The sequence below is a fragment of the Galeopterus variegatus genome, unplaced genomic scaffold (assembly GCF_000696425.1).
Source record: "Galeopterus variegatus unplaced genomic scaffold, G_variegatus-3.0.2 Scaffold31, whole genome shotgun sequence".
Lineage (NCBI taxonomy): Eukaryota > Metazoa > Chordata > Mammalia > Dermoptera > Cynocephalidae > Galeopterus > Galeopterus variegatus.
In genome coordinates, this window is record NW_007726142.1 from 553,810 (window position 1) to 570,010 (window position 16,201).

Here is a 16,201-nt window from a genome sequence, read left to right on the forward strand (position 1 = left end):
AGACACAGACTGGCTGATTGGATTAAAAAGCTAGAACCAACTATATGCTGTCTACAAGACTCACCTCACCTGTACTGACACAGACACTAAGAGAGAAGGGATAAAAAGATATACCATGCAAATGGAAATCAAAAACAAGTGAGAGTAGCTAAGAGACAAAAAGGCCACTATATAATGAAAAACGAATCTATTTGGCAAGAACCCATAGCAATCATAAGTATATATGTATAAAACAGCAGCACCCAGATATATAAAGTAAGCACTATTAGACCTAAGGAAAGATTTATACCAAAATACTAAAATAGTGGGGGACCTGAATACCCCTCTCTCAGCATTGGACAGATCATTTAGGCAACAAATCAACAAAGAAACACAGGATTTGAACCACACTTTAAACCAATTGGACTTGGAAGATATCTACAGAACACTTCGTCCAACATCCGCAGACTATACATTCTTCTCATTAGCACACAGAACATTCTCCAGGATAGACCACCTGTTAGGTCATATCAAGTCTCAAATAATTTTTAAAAATTGAAATCGCTTCAAATATCTTCTTAGATCACAGTGGGTTAAAACTAGAAATCAACAACAAGCAAAACTGGAAACTACACAAACACATGGAAAATAAACAACATGCACCTGAATGACATATGGGTCCATGAAGAAATTAAACAGGAAATCAAAAATTTTCTCAAAACTAATGAAAATAAAGATATATCATATCAAAACCTGTAGGATGCTGCAAAGTCGTACTAAGTGGAAAGTTTATTGCAATAAACACTTACATCAAAAGAATAGAAAGATTTCAAATGAACAACCTAATGCTACACCATAAAGAAAAACAAGAACAATCCAATCCCCAAATTAGTAGACAGAAATTAATAATTAAGACCAAAACAAAACTGAATGATATAGAGACACCAAAAAATGATACAAAAGATCAATGAAACAAAAAGTTGGTTTTTCTAGAATATAAACAAAATATACAAATCATTAGCCAAACTAAAAAAAAGAAGACAGAAGACCCAAATAAAAAAAAATTGGAAATGAAAAAAGGGACATTACTACCAATACCACAGAAATACAAAAAGTCATTAGAGACTATTATAAACAACTATACACCAACAAATTTGAAAATCTGGAGAACATGGGTAAATTTCTAGACACAAACAAATTACCAAGACTGAACCAAGAAGTAATAGAAAACCTGAACAGACCAATAAGAAGCAACAAGATTGAAGAAGTAATCAGCAGTATCCCAACAAAGAAAAGCAAAGGACTGCATAGCTTTAATGCTGAAATCTACCAAACGTTTAAGGAGGAATTATTACCAATTCTTTTCAACTTATTACAAAAAGTTGAAACAGAGGCCATTGTCCCAAACTCATTCCATGAGACCATCACCCTGATACCCAAACCAGAGATAGTTACAACAAAAAAGAAAACTATAGGTCAATATATTTGATAAACACAAGACACAAAAACCCTCAATAAAATATTAGCAAATACAATACAGCAACACATCAAAAAAATTATATACCACAATCAAGTGGGATTCATCCCAGGGATGCAAGGATGTTTCAACTTACACAAGTCAACAAGTGATACACCACATCAACTAAATCAAGAACAAAAACCATATGATAATCTTAATAGATGCAGAAAAAGTATTAGAAAAAGTTCAACTTTTCTTTATTAATAAAGACTCTCCCCAAATTAGGTATAGAAGGAAAGTATCTCAACAAAATTAAAACCACATATGACAAACCCACTGCCAATATCATCCCGAATGGGGAAAAGCTATCAGCTTTTCTTTGTTTCTTTCCTTTCCTTTCTTTTTAACAGTAATCTTTTTAAAGATTTATTACAAATATTCATGAGTTACAAAGCTGATTGTCCCCCCTCCTGCCCATAATGTGGGGGCCAGATTCATACTGGGGGCATACCCATTAATAGAAATTACTTTTTTTTTTTTCCCCTTTTTGTCTTTTTTCATGACCGGCAATGGATCGCAACCCTCAGTGTCGCACCCGTACCGGACCGGGACCGGGACCGGCAATGGGATCGCAACCCTCGGTGTTGCGCCCGCACCTCACTCAGCCAGTGAGCGGCCGGTCTGTATGTGGGATCCAAACCCTTGGTGGGAGTGCCGCTGCACTCCCAAGCGGCGCACTGTAGCAGTGCGCCACCGGGCCAGCCCTAGAAATTACTTTTGTACCCTTTATCCCCTTCCAATTATCCCCCAATCTCCTTCCCCTTTCCCTATCCCCTCAACTCCAATTTGTAGCCCCAGGAATGTTCCCTCCCTCTGTTGGATTATGACACCACTATGGTCTTTCTTTACTGCCTTCTTTCTCTCTTAGCTCCCACATCTGAATGAGCACATGTGGTATTTATCCCTCTGGGCTTTGCTTGTTTCACTCAACATAAGTTTCTCCAGGTTCATCCATGTTGTTGCAAATGGGAGTATTTCATTCTTTTTATGGCAGAATAGTATTCCATAGTGTACATATACCACAATTTCCTTACCCAATCATCTATTAATGGACATTTAGGTTGGTTCCATATCTTGGCTATTGTAAACAGAGCTGCAATAAACATGGGAGTGCAGGTACCTCTTTGATATGATGATTACCATTCCTCTGGATATATACCCAGAAAAGAGATTGCTGGACCATATGGAAGATCTATGTGTAGCTGTTTGAGAAACCTCCAAATTGTTTACCAAAGTGGTTGTACTAATTTACATTCCCACCAACAGTGCATTAATGTTCCCTTCTCTCCACACCCTCACCAGCATTTGTTAGTCACCATCTTTTTGATCATAGCCAATCTAACTGGAGTGAGGTGGTATCTCAATGTGGTTTTAATTTTCATTTCCCTGATGACTAGTCATGTTGAGCATTTTTTCATGTATCTGTGGACCATTTGTATGTCTCCCTTTGAAAAGGTCTAATCAGCTCCTTTGCCCATTTTTTTAATTGGGTCATTTCTTTTTTTACTGTATAATTTCTTTAGTTCTATGTATATTCTGGATATTAGTCACTTGTCAGATGCATAGTTGGCAAAAATTTTCTCCCACTCTGTAGGTTGTCTTTTTACTCTGTTGATTGTTTCTTTTGCTGTGCAGAAACTTTTTAGTTTGATATAGTCCCATTTGTTTATTTTTTCTTTTGCTGCTTATGCTTGCGGGCTCATGTTCATAAAGCCTATGCCCAGACCTAACTGCTGAAGTGTTTCACCTATATTTTCCCTTAGTAATTTTACAGTTTGGAGTCTTATACCTATGTCTTTAATCCACTTTGAGTTGATTTTAGTGTATGGTGAGAGATGCATATCCAGTTTCATTCTTCTGTATATGGATATCCAGTTTTCCCAGCACCACTTGTTGAAGAGGCAATCTTTTCCCCAAGGTAGGTTTTTGTTGCCTTTGTCTAATATCAGATGGCTATAAGCCTGAGGCATGATTTCTGGGTTCTCTATTCTACTCCACTGGTCTGAATGTCTATTTTTATAAGAGTACCATGCTGGTTTGGTTACAACAGCTTTGTAATATAGTTTGAAGTCAGGCAGAGTTATGCCTCTGGCTTTGTTTTTTTGCTCAGGATTGCTTTGGCTATTCAGGGTCTTCTGTTTTTCCATATGAAAGGTAAGATTGTTTTTTTCCATTTCTGTGAAGAATGTCATTGGTATTTTGATGGGGATTGTATTGAATCTGTAGATTGCTTTGGGTAGTATAGATATTTTCACAATGTTAATTCACAATCCAAGAGCTTTGAATATCTTTCCATCTTTTTGTGTCTTCTTTAATTTTTTCAGAAGTGATTTGTAATTCTCATTGTAAAGGTCTTTTACCTCCTTGGTTAAATTGATCCCTAGGTATATTTTTTGGTGACAATTGTAAATGGGCTTACTTTATTTCTCTTTCTGCTCATTCATTATTTGAGTATATAAATTCTACTTATGTGGGGGCATTTATTTTGTATCCTGCAATGTTACTGAAGTTATTAACCAGCTCTAGGAGTTTTTTGATAGAGTCTTTAGGTTTTTTTATATATAGTATCATGTCATCTGCAAATAGGGAAAGTTTGACTTCATCTTTTCCAATCTGGGTTCCCTTTATTTCTTTCTCTTGCCTGATTGCTCTAGCTAGTAACTCCAGTACTATGTTGAATAGAAGTGGTGAGAGTGGACATCCTTGTCTTGTTACTGTCCTTAAGGGGAAAGCCTTCAATTTTTCCAATTCAGAGTAATACTGGTGGTGGCCTTGTCATAAATGGCTTTTATTGTGTTGAGATATTTTCCTTCTATGCCTAATTTGTTGAGAGTCTTTATCATGAAGGAATGTTGAATTTTGTTAAATGCTTTTTCAGAATCTATTGAGATAATCATATGGTCTTTGTCCTTGAGCTTGTTGATGTAATGTATCACATTTATTGACTTTTGTATGTTGAATCCCACTTGCTCATAGTGTATAATTTTTTAAATATGTTACTGTATTCTATCTAATTGCTAATATTTTGTTAAGGATTTTAGCATCTAGGTTCATCAAGGATATTGGCCTGTATCTTTTTTTGTTCTGTCTTTATCTGGTTTTGGTATTAGAGTTAGGCTGGTCTCATAGAATGAGTTTGGGTGAGTAGCATCTGTTTCAATTGTTTGGAATAGTTTCATGAGAATTGATATTAACTCCTCTTTAAAAGTTTGATAGAATTCACCTGTAAAGACATCCAGACCTGGACTTTTTTTTGTTGTTGGAAGGTTGCTAATTACTGCTTCAATCTACTTGCTTGTTATTGGTCTGTTCAGGTTTTCTATCTCTTCTTGGTTTAGTCTTGGTTATTTGTATGAGTCTAGAAACTTATCCATATCTTCCAGATTTTCAAAGTTGTTGTCATACAGTTATTTATAATAGTCTCTACTGATTTTTTGTATTTCTGTGTTGTCAGTTGTAATGTCTCCCTTTTCATTTATGATTTTTGTTATTTGGGTTTTCTTTCTCCTTTTTTTTTTTTTTTTTTTTTTTTGGTTAATCTAGCTAATGGTGTGTCTATTTTGTTTATCTTCTCGAAAATCCAATGTTTAGTTTTGTTGATCTTTTTATTTTTTTTGAGTCTCTATTGCATTTAGTTCTGCTCTGATCTTAATTATTTCTTTCCATCTACTAACTTTAAGTTTGGGTTGTTGTTATTTTTCAAGTTCTTTGAGGCATAGCATTAGGTCATTTATTTGGAGTCATACCATTTTTTGATATAAGCATTTACTGCAATAAATTCGCTTCTTAGTACTGCTTTTGCAGTATCCCACAAGTTTTAGTATGATGTGTCTTTATTTTCATTAGCTTCTAGAAATTTTTTTATTTCCTGTTTAATTTCTTCTTGGACCCATACGTCATTCAGGAGCCTATTATTTATTTTCCATGTATTTGTATAGCTTCCAACAATTTGCTTATTGTTTATCTCCAGTTTTAGTCCATTGTGTACTGAAAAGATTGTTGTAATGATTTCAATTTTTTAAAATTTGCTGAGACTAGATTTATGATCTAATATGTGGTCTATCCTGGAGAATACACCGTGAGCTGATGAGAAGAAAGTGTATTCTTTAGCTGTTGGGTGAAATGTTCTCTGTATATCTGCCAAGTCAAGTTGGTCTAGGGTGGAGATTAAATCCTGTGTCTCTTTGCTGACTTGTTGCCTGGAAGTCCTGTCCCATACTGAGAGAGGGGTGTTCAGATCACCCACTATTAATGTATGAGTTCCTATCTCCTCCTTTGGGTATAAGAGTGTTTGCTTGATATATCTGGGTGCTCTGGTATTGGATGCATACATGTTATGATTGTTATGTCTTCTAGCTGGAGAGTTCCCTTTATCATTATATAATGGCCTTCTTTGTCCTTTTTAATGTTTTTGGTTTAAAGTCTATTTTGCCTGATATAAGAACAGCTACTCCTGCTCATTTCTGGTTTCCATTTGCATGGTATATCTTTTTCCATCCCTTCACTTTTAGTATATGAGTGTCTTTACAGGTGAGGTTGGTCTCTTGAAGACAGCTTATACTTGGGTCTATCTTTTTAATCAAGCCAGTTAGTCTGTGTCTTTTGAATGGGGAGTTTAGCCCATTCACATTTAGAGTAGTTATTGTGAAGTGCTGTTTAATTCCTGTCATTTAATTGCCACTTATTTAGGCGGTTTAAATATCTTTTGATCATTATTTCTCCTTTTATTTCTCTTCTTCAATGTGAGTTGGGAATTTGAGGTGGAATGATTTAGCTTCTTTCTCTTTCTTGCTGGCATTTTTGTTTTAAATGTGGGTTTTGCTATTTCTTCTGCATTTGTGATGGTGGGCACCATTATTCAGATTCCAAATGAATGACCCTCTTGAGAATTTCTTGCAGGGCTGGTCATGTGGTAGGGAACTCCTACAACTTTTGTTTGTCTGGGAAATATACTATTTCTCCCTCGTTTCTGAAGGAGAGCCTTTCTGGGTAAAGAATTCTTGTCTGGCAGTTTTTTTCTTTTAGTATTTTGAATATATCATCCCACTTTCTTCTGGCCTATAGGGTTTTGGTTGAGAAGCCTGCTGTTAGCTTGATAGGGGTTCCCCTATAAGTGACCTGATGGTTTTCTCTTGCTGCTTGTAGAATTCTCTTTGTCTTTGAGCTTTTTGAATTTAACCATAATATGTCTTGGGGAGGATCTTTTTGGGTTGAATGTATTTGGGGACCTTTGAGCTTCCTGGATCTGAAGGTCTGTATCTCGCCCTACACCTGGGAAGTTTTCTGTTACTATTTCCTTGAGTAGGTTTTCAATACCTTTTTCCTTCTCCTGCCTTTCAGAAATACCCACAATTCAGATGTTAAAGCACTTGAGATTGTCTGCTATCTCTCTTAGGTTTTCCTCATTATTTTAAATTCTTTTTTCCTTTTTTTGTCTGCCTGAGTTATTTCAAAAAGATCATCTTCAAGCTCTGAAATTCTTTCTTCTGTTTGCTCTACCTTGCTGCTCAACCTCTCAGTCATGTTTTTTATTTCGTTCAGTGAGTCTTTCATTTCTAGAAGTTTTGCTATACTCTTTTTTATGGTATTAATCTCTTTGTAGATTTCCTCCCTCGTATTCTGGATGTTTTTTCTTGTCTCACTGTGTTCTCTAATTGAATCTTCCTTTATTTCTTCAAGTTTTCTTAAGATCATTGCTTGAAATTCCTTTTCAGACATTTCAAGGATTCCCTGTGCCATGGAGTATGACTGTGGGGCATTACTGTATCCTTGTAGGGGTGTCATTTCTTCTTGAATGTTTGTATTCCAGTGTTTTATTAGTGATGCTTGGTGATTTTGTAGGGGGTTTGCTTCTTCTGTTACACTGAGGTTGGCTGTGGAGTGGTGTTGGTTGCTACAGTGGGGGGTGAACTGTCTTTGCTTGACAGTAGGTGTGGTGGTGGTAGTGTTAAACCAACTTGGCTCCTGTTGAAGACTTTGTGGTCATAGAATGAGCCCCTATCATGTGGAGTTCTGCTGGGACAAACTCAGTGGGTTGGATCCATAGGCTGGTGCTCCCCCCTGGGTCCAAGGTGGTGAGTGAGGGGCCACATGGAGCCATGTGGTTCCGCTGGCTGGCTGGTGCCAGTGGGCTCACCTGCATGGTGCCATTCAGGGCACTGGTGCTGGTTCTGGAGCTCCCCCACCCCTGCCTGGGTCCAAGGTGGTGGGGCAAAGGGGCTGCATGCAGCCACATGGTTCTGTTGGCTGGCTGGTGCCGGCAGGCTCACCTGTCATTTAATTGCCATTCAGGGTGCCAGAGTGGGGCCTGGAGCTCCCCCCTCCACCTGGGTCCAAGGCAGTGGGTGAGGGGGCCACGTGGAGCTGCACGTGTTCACTGGTGACTGGCATTAGTGGGCTCATCCATGCTGTGCTGGTCTCTTTTGCTTTTTTATTTAAGAACAGGAACAAGACAAGGATGCCCATTCTCACCACTCCTGTTTAACGTAGTATTGGAAGTACTACCCAGAGAAATCAGGCAAGAGAAAGAATAAAGGGTATGCAGATTGGAAAAGACAAAGTCAAATTGTCCCTGTTTGCAGATGACATAATTCTCTATATATAAGAGCCTAAAGACTCTACAAAAATACTCTTAGAACTGATAAACTATTTCAGTAAAGTTGCAGGAAACAAAATCAACACAAAAAATCAGTAACATTTTTAGACTGCAACAATGAACTAGCAGAAAAAGGAATCAAGAAAGCTAGCCCACTTACAATAGTCACCAAAAAGTTAAATAACTAGGAATCAATTTAACCAAGGAGGTGAAAGATCTCTACAACAAGAATTATAAATCACTGTTGAAAGAAATTAAAGAGGACACAAAAAGATGGAAAGATATTCTGTGCTCTTGGATTGAAAGAATCAACATTGTGAAAATATCCATACTCCCCAAAGTGATCTCCATGTTTAATGAAGTCCCTGTCAAAATACCAATAATGTTCTTCACAGAAATAGAAAAAAAAACCAGCCCTAACATTCATATGAAGAACAAAAGATCATGAATGGCCAAAGCAATCTTGAGAAAAAAATAAAATAAAATAACACCAGAGGCATAGCATTCCCTGACTTCAAACTATAGTACACAGCTATAGTAACCAAAACAGCATGGTACTGGCATAAAAACAGACACATGGACAAATGGAACATATTAGAGAACCCAGAAATCAACCCACAAACTTAAAACCAACTGTTCTTTGGCAAAAGCACCAAGAACATACATTGGGGAAAAGGCTGCCTCTTCAATAAATGGTACTGGGAAAACTGGACATCCATATATAGAAAAATGAAACTAGACCCATACCTCTCACCATATACCAAAATCAACTCAAAAATGGTTTAAAGACTTAAATATAAGGCCTGAAACTATAAAACTCCTAAAAGAAAACATAGGGGAAACATTTCAGGAAGTAGGACTGGGAAAAGTCTTTATGAATATGACCCCAAAGCACAGGTAACAAAAGAAAAAATAAACAAATGGTATTATATCAAACTGAAAAGATTCTGCATGGAAAAAGATATAATTAACAGAGTGAAAAGACAACCTACAGAGTGGGAGAAAATATTTGCAAACTATGCATCCAACAAAGGATTAATGTCCAGAATATACATGGGACTCAAACAACTTAACAGTAAAAAACAAATAACCTGATTAAAAAAATGGACAAAGGAGTTGAATAAGTGTTTCTCAAAGGAATATATATGAACAGCCAACAGACACATGAAAAAAATGGTCAACATCACTTATCATCAGGGAAATGGAAATCGAAACCACATGAGATATCATTTCACCCCAGTTAGATTGGCTATTATAAAAAAGACAGAGAAAAATGCTGTTGAAGATGTAGAGAAAGGGGAACCCTTCTACACTGTTGGTAGGACTGTAAATTGGTGCAGCCATTATGGAAAACAGTATGGAGTTTCCTCAAACAACTACAGATAGAACTGCCATACATTCCAGCAATTCCACTGCTGGATATATACACAAACAAAAGGAACCTATCATGTTGAAGAGATTCCTGCACCCCCATGTTTATTGCAACTCTATTTACAATAGCTAAGAGTTGGAATCAACCTAAATGTCCATTGTCAGATGACTAGATAAATAAAATGTGGTATATGTACTCAATGGAATACTTCTCTGCCATAAAAAAAGAATGAATTTCTGCCATTCACAGCAACATGGATGAACTTAGAGAAAATCACATTAAGTGAAATAAGCCAGGCACAGAAAGAGAAATACCACATGTCCTCACTCATAAGTGGGAGCTATAAAATAAACAAGTAAATAAAAAAGAAAGAAAGAAAGATACAGCAATCACAATGACCCGTTGAACTTTCAAAAGGAGAGAACAGAACTGAGGTCACCAGAGGTGGGAAATGGGGAGGGGTGGAGGAATAGGGGAGGAATTGGTAGAGGGCCACAAAAAATGATTACATTGTATCATGTTGAACACAGTAATTATCCTGATTTGAGCAATACATATTGCACACAGGTATTGATATTAAACTCTGTACACCACAGATATATACAATCAACTGTGTTAGAATAAAAAACAAAACAAAACAAAGAAATAAAAAAACCAAACATAAAATAAATAAATAAATATTACTTGACCTGGTTAAAAAATGCATGGAGGAAGACAGCTGCAAGGTGGATATGGCCCCATAAAATCCTCAAGCACAGAATCAATAGATGGGTTCTGTCACAGAATATTTGCTCAGTAAGGATTGCTGGTTGACTCATCATCACTAGGGAAAAAATCTGTACTCAACTAAAATATAAGTGTGAGAGGTGAAAGGGCATTTGGTAATAATCTTAAATGGGTCCCCTAAATCAGTCAGAGTATTCTCCTGAGTTTTTTAGTCTTCTCCATACAAAATGGCATTTTTGCACATTTTCTTCTTGAACATGCACCCATCCCCCATTGTACTGCCCCACTTTTACCCCTTTATGCTGATGAATTTCATTGAGAAAATTAGAGTCCATCGAGATTTCTTTATTTACCTATAACTCAGCTGACCATCTTCTTGACATGTGTACTCCTCCTCTTAAAATAAGACAATATTCCTGCTCTCCCAAAGGCTCCAAGCTCTTCCGTTATGCCCCGTATCCCTATCCCTCTTGTTAGCCCAAAAGCTTAGTTCTTGTCGTTATTCCTTCTCTCTTCTGCAATATCAACATCTCCCTACCTACAGGTTGTTCCACTTCAATACGTTGTAATACTCCCAGTCCCTGGTAGTAGCACTGTGTTTTCGGTTTCCCTTTACGGCACGTGTTGTCTGTGGTTACTGTGTCTTTTTCCACATACCACTCACTCTACCTCCCACTGCAATGAAGCCTCCCCTCCAGCCCACCACAGAAATCACTTTTTCTTCAGTTCTCTAGAGGAATTAAGGTCACTTTTCCTCACCATGGCTTCGGTGTCACTTTCTTAAGTTCCTAAGTTTTCTTAAGTGTTCCTGACTCTTCCTTTTCAGTCCCTATTATGGGTTTCTTCTTGGGCTCAGCCTCAAAAGGGTTAGATACTCCGAGTTTAGTCCTGGCCTCCCTTTTCTTTCTAGACTGTTCTGTCTGCCTGCAAAGTGTTTCCCCCAGATTTTACCTGGCTGGCACCTTCTTGTGATTTGATTCCTAACTTAGGTGTCTGTTATTCAGAAAGAACTTCTTAACCACTCAGCATCTTTCATATCATACAGTTTTATTCTCTTCATAGCAGTTAGCACAATCAAACTTTTATCAAATCACTGTGTTTCCTGTCCCTCTGCAATGTAAACTTGGCAAGCGTGAGTGAAAGAAATGACTTCATTTGTACTGTTCACCACCAAATCTCAAATACAAACAACAGTGTTTGGTGAGTACTAAGTTTACAATCTGTGAATAAATAACAAAATATGTCAATAAATAAATAGTATATAAAGATTGCCTAGAATTTAAAAAGACAAACATCTTCCTGGGAAAATTGGAAAGCAATTACAGTTTAAAAATACACATGATGTTTAAATATATGAAAATATCCTCAGCCTTGTTAGTAATCAGAGAATATAAATCAGGTCTATGATATTTGTTACTTAGGATACCTTAAAAATATTAATAATGGCAATATATAGGCTTTGGAGAAGATACTTTGTCAATACCAATAAAAATACAAAATTCATGTAGTTTGGCAGAACTTCCAGAAAGTATCCTTGGTAATTCCAACATGTGCAAGGAGGCCCACTGAAGGAATTAAAAAAAAAAAAAGGAAACAATATAATTATGCACCCATAGAAACTGGTAGAGTGCTCTGTTTTCTCTTTCTCTCTTTTTTTCTATATATATATTTTTTCTAAGTAATAAACTTTTCTTTTATAGCAGTTTTAGGTTTACAGAGAAATTGAGCAGAAAGTACAGGAAGTTCTCATATCCCCACAACAAGTATCTTTTTCAAAATTATCATAAAAAGTCACAGATGCACATCATTTCTTTTTTCAATTTCAAGCTACACATTTATTAATTCACAGTATGTGTGTTAGAAGTCTGGTAGTGTGTGACTGGGTTCTCTTTTTGAATATCACAAAGCCAAACTCAATGTATCCACTGGCTGAGTTCTTGTCTGGAAGCATTAGGGAAAAATCTGTTTCCAAGCTCATTCTTATTGTTGATGGAAGTCAGTTCCTTGTGGCTGAATGACAGAAGTCCTCATATTCTTGCTGCCTGAGATTCTCTCAGCTCCTAGAGATGACCTGCATTTTTTGCCATGTAGCGCTATCTATTTTCAAACCAGCCGTGGCATATCATGTCATTCTGATGTTAGAATCTCTGATTTTCCCTTCTGCTACCAGCAAGAGAAAGCTCTCTGCTATTAAAAGTAATGTGGTTAGGGCAGGCCCATTCAGAAAATATGCCCAATTTAAGATAAACTGACTCAAGACCTTAATTACCTCTGAAAAATCCCTTTGCAGCAATCCTAGATTAGTGCTTGTATGCACAACCTGGAGAAGATGTATGTGCACTAAGGGCCAGAAATGGAGGGGGTTGTGGGGAGGCACATCTTGGAATTCTATCTGCCACACTGAGGATCAAAGAAGTTATGTAATTTGCTCAAGGTAGAACAGGGGTTTAAAATCTAAGTATAGTATTTTTAATACATTGGTTTGTGTGTGTGTGTGTGTGTGTACACATACATATGCATACACACACTGCACTTTTACATATATATATATTCATATACAGTTAGATACATATAAATATATATAGCACCTTTTATATAGTTTACAATAATAATCAGACTAAGTGTCATGTATTTCCTACTCTATATTGCCAGCTAATACACTGAGTTCTATCATTTGAACATTCTTTACTTATGATATTTTTATTTATTTAAAACACACAGTGTTTTTGAGGAATGTGGAGGGAAAAAATAAGTTGGGAACTTGCCTGTATTTAGGACCTTTTATATGGCCTAAATATTTCACATATCTATAAAAATGATATGTCTATAATATAATCTGATAAAGTACCAGATAGATTAAAACTCCTAAAATTAATAACTATGTAATATATTTACTCAGTAATATTTTAAGCCGTATTGAAGTTAGCAGAAAATTTACTTTCATAATCAAAGACGAAAATATTCTCTTCAAAAGGAAAATGAAAAAAAGTGGTTTGACAGTTGTTTCTTGAAAATTACACAAGTGACATCCTATATATTTACCCAGAATTTTATTAAAATCAAATAGTACATATAAAAATGTGTCTGTATAACAGTTACTCTTCAAACATAAGGCACAGGCATATTTTTTTATTACTTATCTATTACCTGTACAATCTCTGTATGTAAGCTAGGTATCTTTGGAAACAGTACGTGTTCATGTGTTCTTTGCTGACTATTCATGGTTCTGCAAACCTAACAGGATTCAATAAACTTCATGGATATGCCCAGCAGCTGGTGCAATTTTTGCAGTGAAGTATTGACTTATGTGTAATGCATGTTAAAATTAAACTAAAAATTTTTCGGGCCAAGCCCGTGGCGCACTCGGGAGAGTGTGACGCTGGGAGTGCAGCAGTGCTCCCGCTGCGGGTTCAGATCCTATAAAGGGATGGCCGGTGCGCTCACTGGTTGAGCGCCGTGCGGCCGGTCTCAAAAAGGACAAAAAAAAAAAAAAAGAAACCTAAAAATTTTTCAAGAAGCAGCAACAGACACAATAGTTAAAACAAATTATGTTAAAATATAATGAAATGTATTATGAAAATTCAGTGAAAATAAACATAAGAAAACAAAATGTGCTGCAAACTTTTACCTCTGAGAAGGAGACAGGTTATGTTTGTGTGTCTCTGGGTGTAAATGTCTGTGTATATGTCTTGAGACTGTTTCTGAAAGTAGGGGACAGAAAATTTTTTTCACATTTTACCTTCTATGATTCTGTAATGTTTTACTCATACAAGAGACTGTTATAATATATAAAACGTAATTGTTAAAAGGGGAAATAAATTATGTTAAAAACAGAAAACTATGGTTACAAAAGTCACTATGATGATGGTTTTTAAATGGTGCTATTGGAGAGTATATTAGGGGTGCATTAATCAGGGAAATGGCATCTAGAAAACAAGTGACATTGTCATTGAATAATTGGAATTAATGAAAAAATAGATTTCATGATATAAAATATAAATCTAGACAGAAAATGAAAATATGAGGTCATTAGCACATATTGATACTAATTGGAATCATCAAATGTGATGAACTCAGCAAAGTGGATACTATGAGAATCCTGAGAAATAACACCACCACCAAAAAAAAAACAAACAAAAAAAAACAAAACCAGCTACAGGTTGAGCAAAGGAATAAAACACAACCAAGAGAGGAAGACTGAGAATGCTTGTCAAGGTAAACAGGAATAAAATCTGTAATGTATTCCCTCTGAGAAACTTGAGTATCTGGAGAATGAAGTGTTGACGTAAAAAGAAACTGATACCAAATACACATAGCAAAGATTTATTGAGCCAATATGACCATTGCAACCAAGGAGACACATAAATCACGTAGCCCTGGAAAATATGCTGTGAAGAGGACCAGCAGAGCTTAATGTTTCATAATCACAAGAACGGGAAAGGGTCAAAGGAGAGAGAGAGAAAGACAACCTGCCTAATTACTACCTCAGGCTTTCTGTTAGTTGTATATAATATATAGATTTGGAATTGTTATTAGGTTACATCTGACAAGCAGGGGTCTAGGGTAAGGGTAATACAAAGTATTCTAGGTTATTTTATGGCTTTCTCCTGCCATTATGGCAACTTCTAAGTAAAATGGTCTTATGACAACATTTTCCAGGACAGGTGGACGTGATTATGGACTTACCCCGGATCTCCTCAAGGCATTATAATTTAGCTGACCTGGTCAGAGCAGATTCTTTTGGTTATCAGAGGGAATGACTGAGGTTTCAAATATTGTCCAGTGATTATGCAAGATCAGTATTAAAATGTGTCTATTGGTTATCTAACTAAGAAGTCAATGGTGAATGTCAGGGGTAAAAAGCAATTTCTGTTCAGACTGGTCAGAATCTACACTGAAGTGAGTTATTAAATCCATGTGAATATACAAATAGAGAAAGTAGGTGTAGGTCGTCTTTTATGAAGGTTGGTGATAAGAGGGAGAGGAGCAGGAAGAGAGAGGAGAAGAGATGGGTCTTAGGAGTTGAATGTTATGATCAGTTCATGGTTTCTTTGCTGCTACTGTTGTTTTGATGAAGTAATTTTTTATTCTTAAATGTCTTAAGATGGGGGAGAGTTGCACATGTTTAAATCTGGATAGGGAGAAGCCAGAAAGCAGAAAAGGTTGATAGTACAGCAAAGAAAAAAGAAGAATGGACCAAGGAGAAAGCAAAGAATAGGATTATCCTCCGATGGGGCGCCACTATCACTGAAAGGAAAGATGAAAGAATTAAGTACTCTTCAAGTCAGTAGGCAGAAAATGGAGGTAGTTTTTTGGCTGAAACCGTATATTTACATATGTTGCCTCTAATACTCACTGTGTCATATCTTTGGTGGGACACATTAATTATATAGATCAGAAGACAAAGATTAGCTCACAACTGAAAACTGTAATGTATGAATATGAATACAGGCAGTAATTATAAGGAAGTGAGTACACTGGGTACTGCAAGATTTCTGTTTATCTGGTCTACTTTTATTTAAGACAAAACTTTGCTTTGTTCCCAAGCCTAAAGTACACTAAATAAACTTATGAATGCTAGCAGACATGCTTACTTAAAAATATTTTAGTTCTGTTCTCATTGTCCCACCAGGTGTCAGTATCGCACTACAGGACTCATGCCTCCTGATGACAATGGTCCAAAATCTGTTATGGCACCTGTTACTAGAAGCCAAAAATACAGGAATCTATAATTAACAATGATTTACTGCATATTACCAAACTACTAGAATAGAGGAGATCAAATGTGCACATCACAAAGAAATTATTAAGTTTTGCAATGTTGGATATGCTAATTACTTTGAATAGATCATCACACATTGTATACATGTATTAAAATATAACTCTGTACCCCATAAACATGTACAATCAATATGTTTCAATAAGAATGTTTTAAAAAAGAAATAAAGAATAATTGAGTGAATAAATAGATAAAACAAAAATCTGTTTTCTTCTGCAGCTGTTCTCTCCT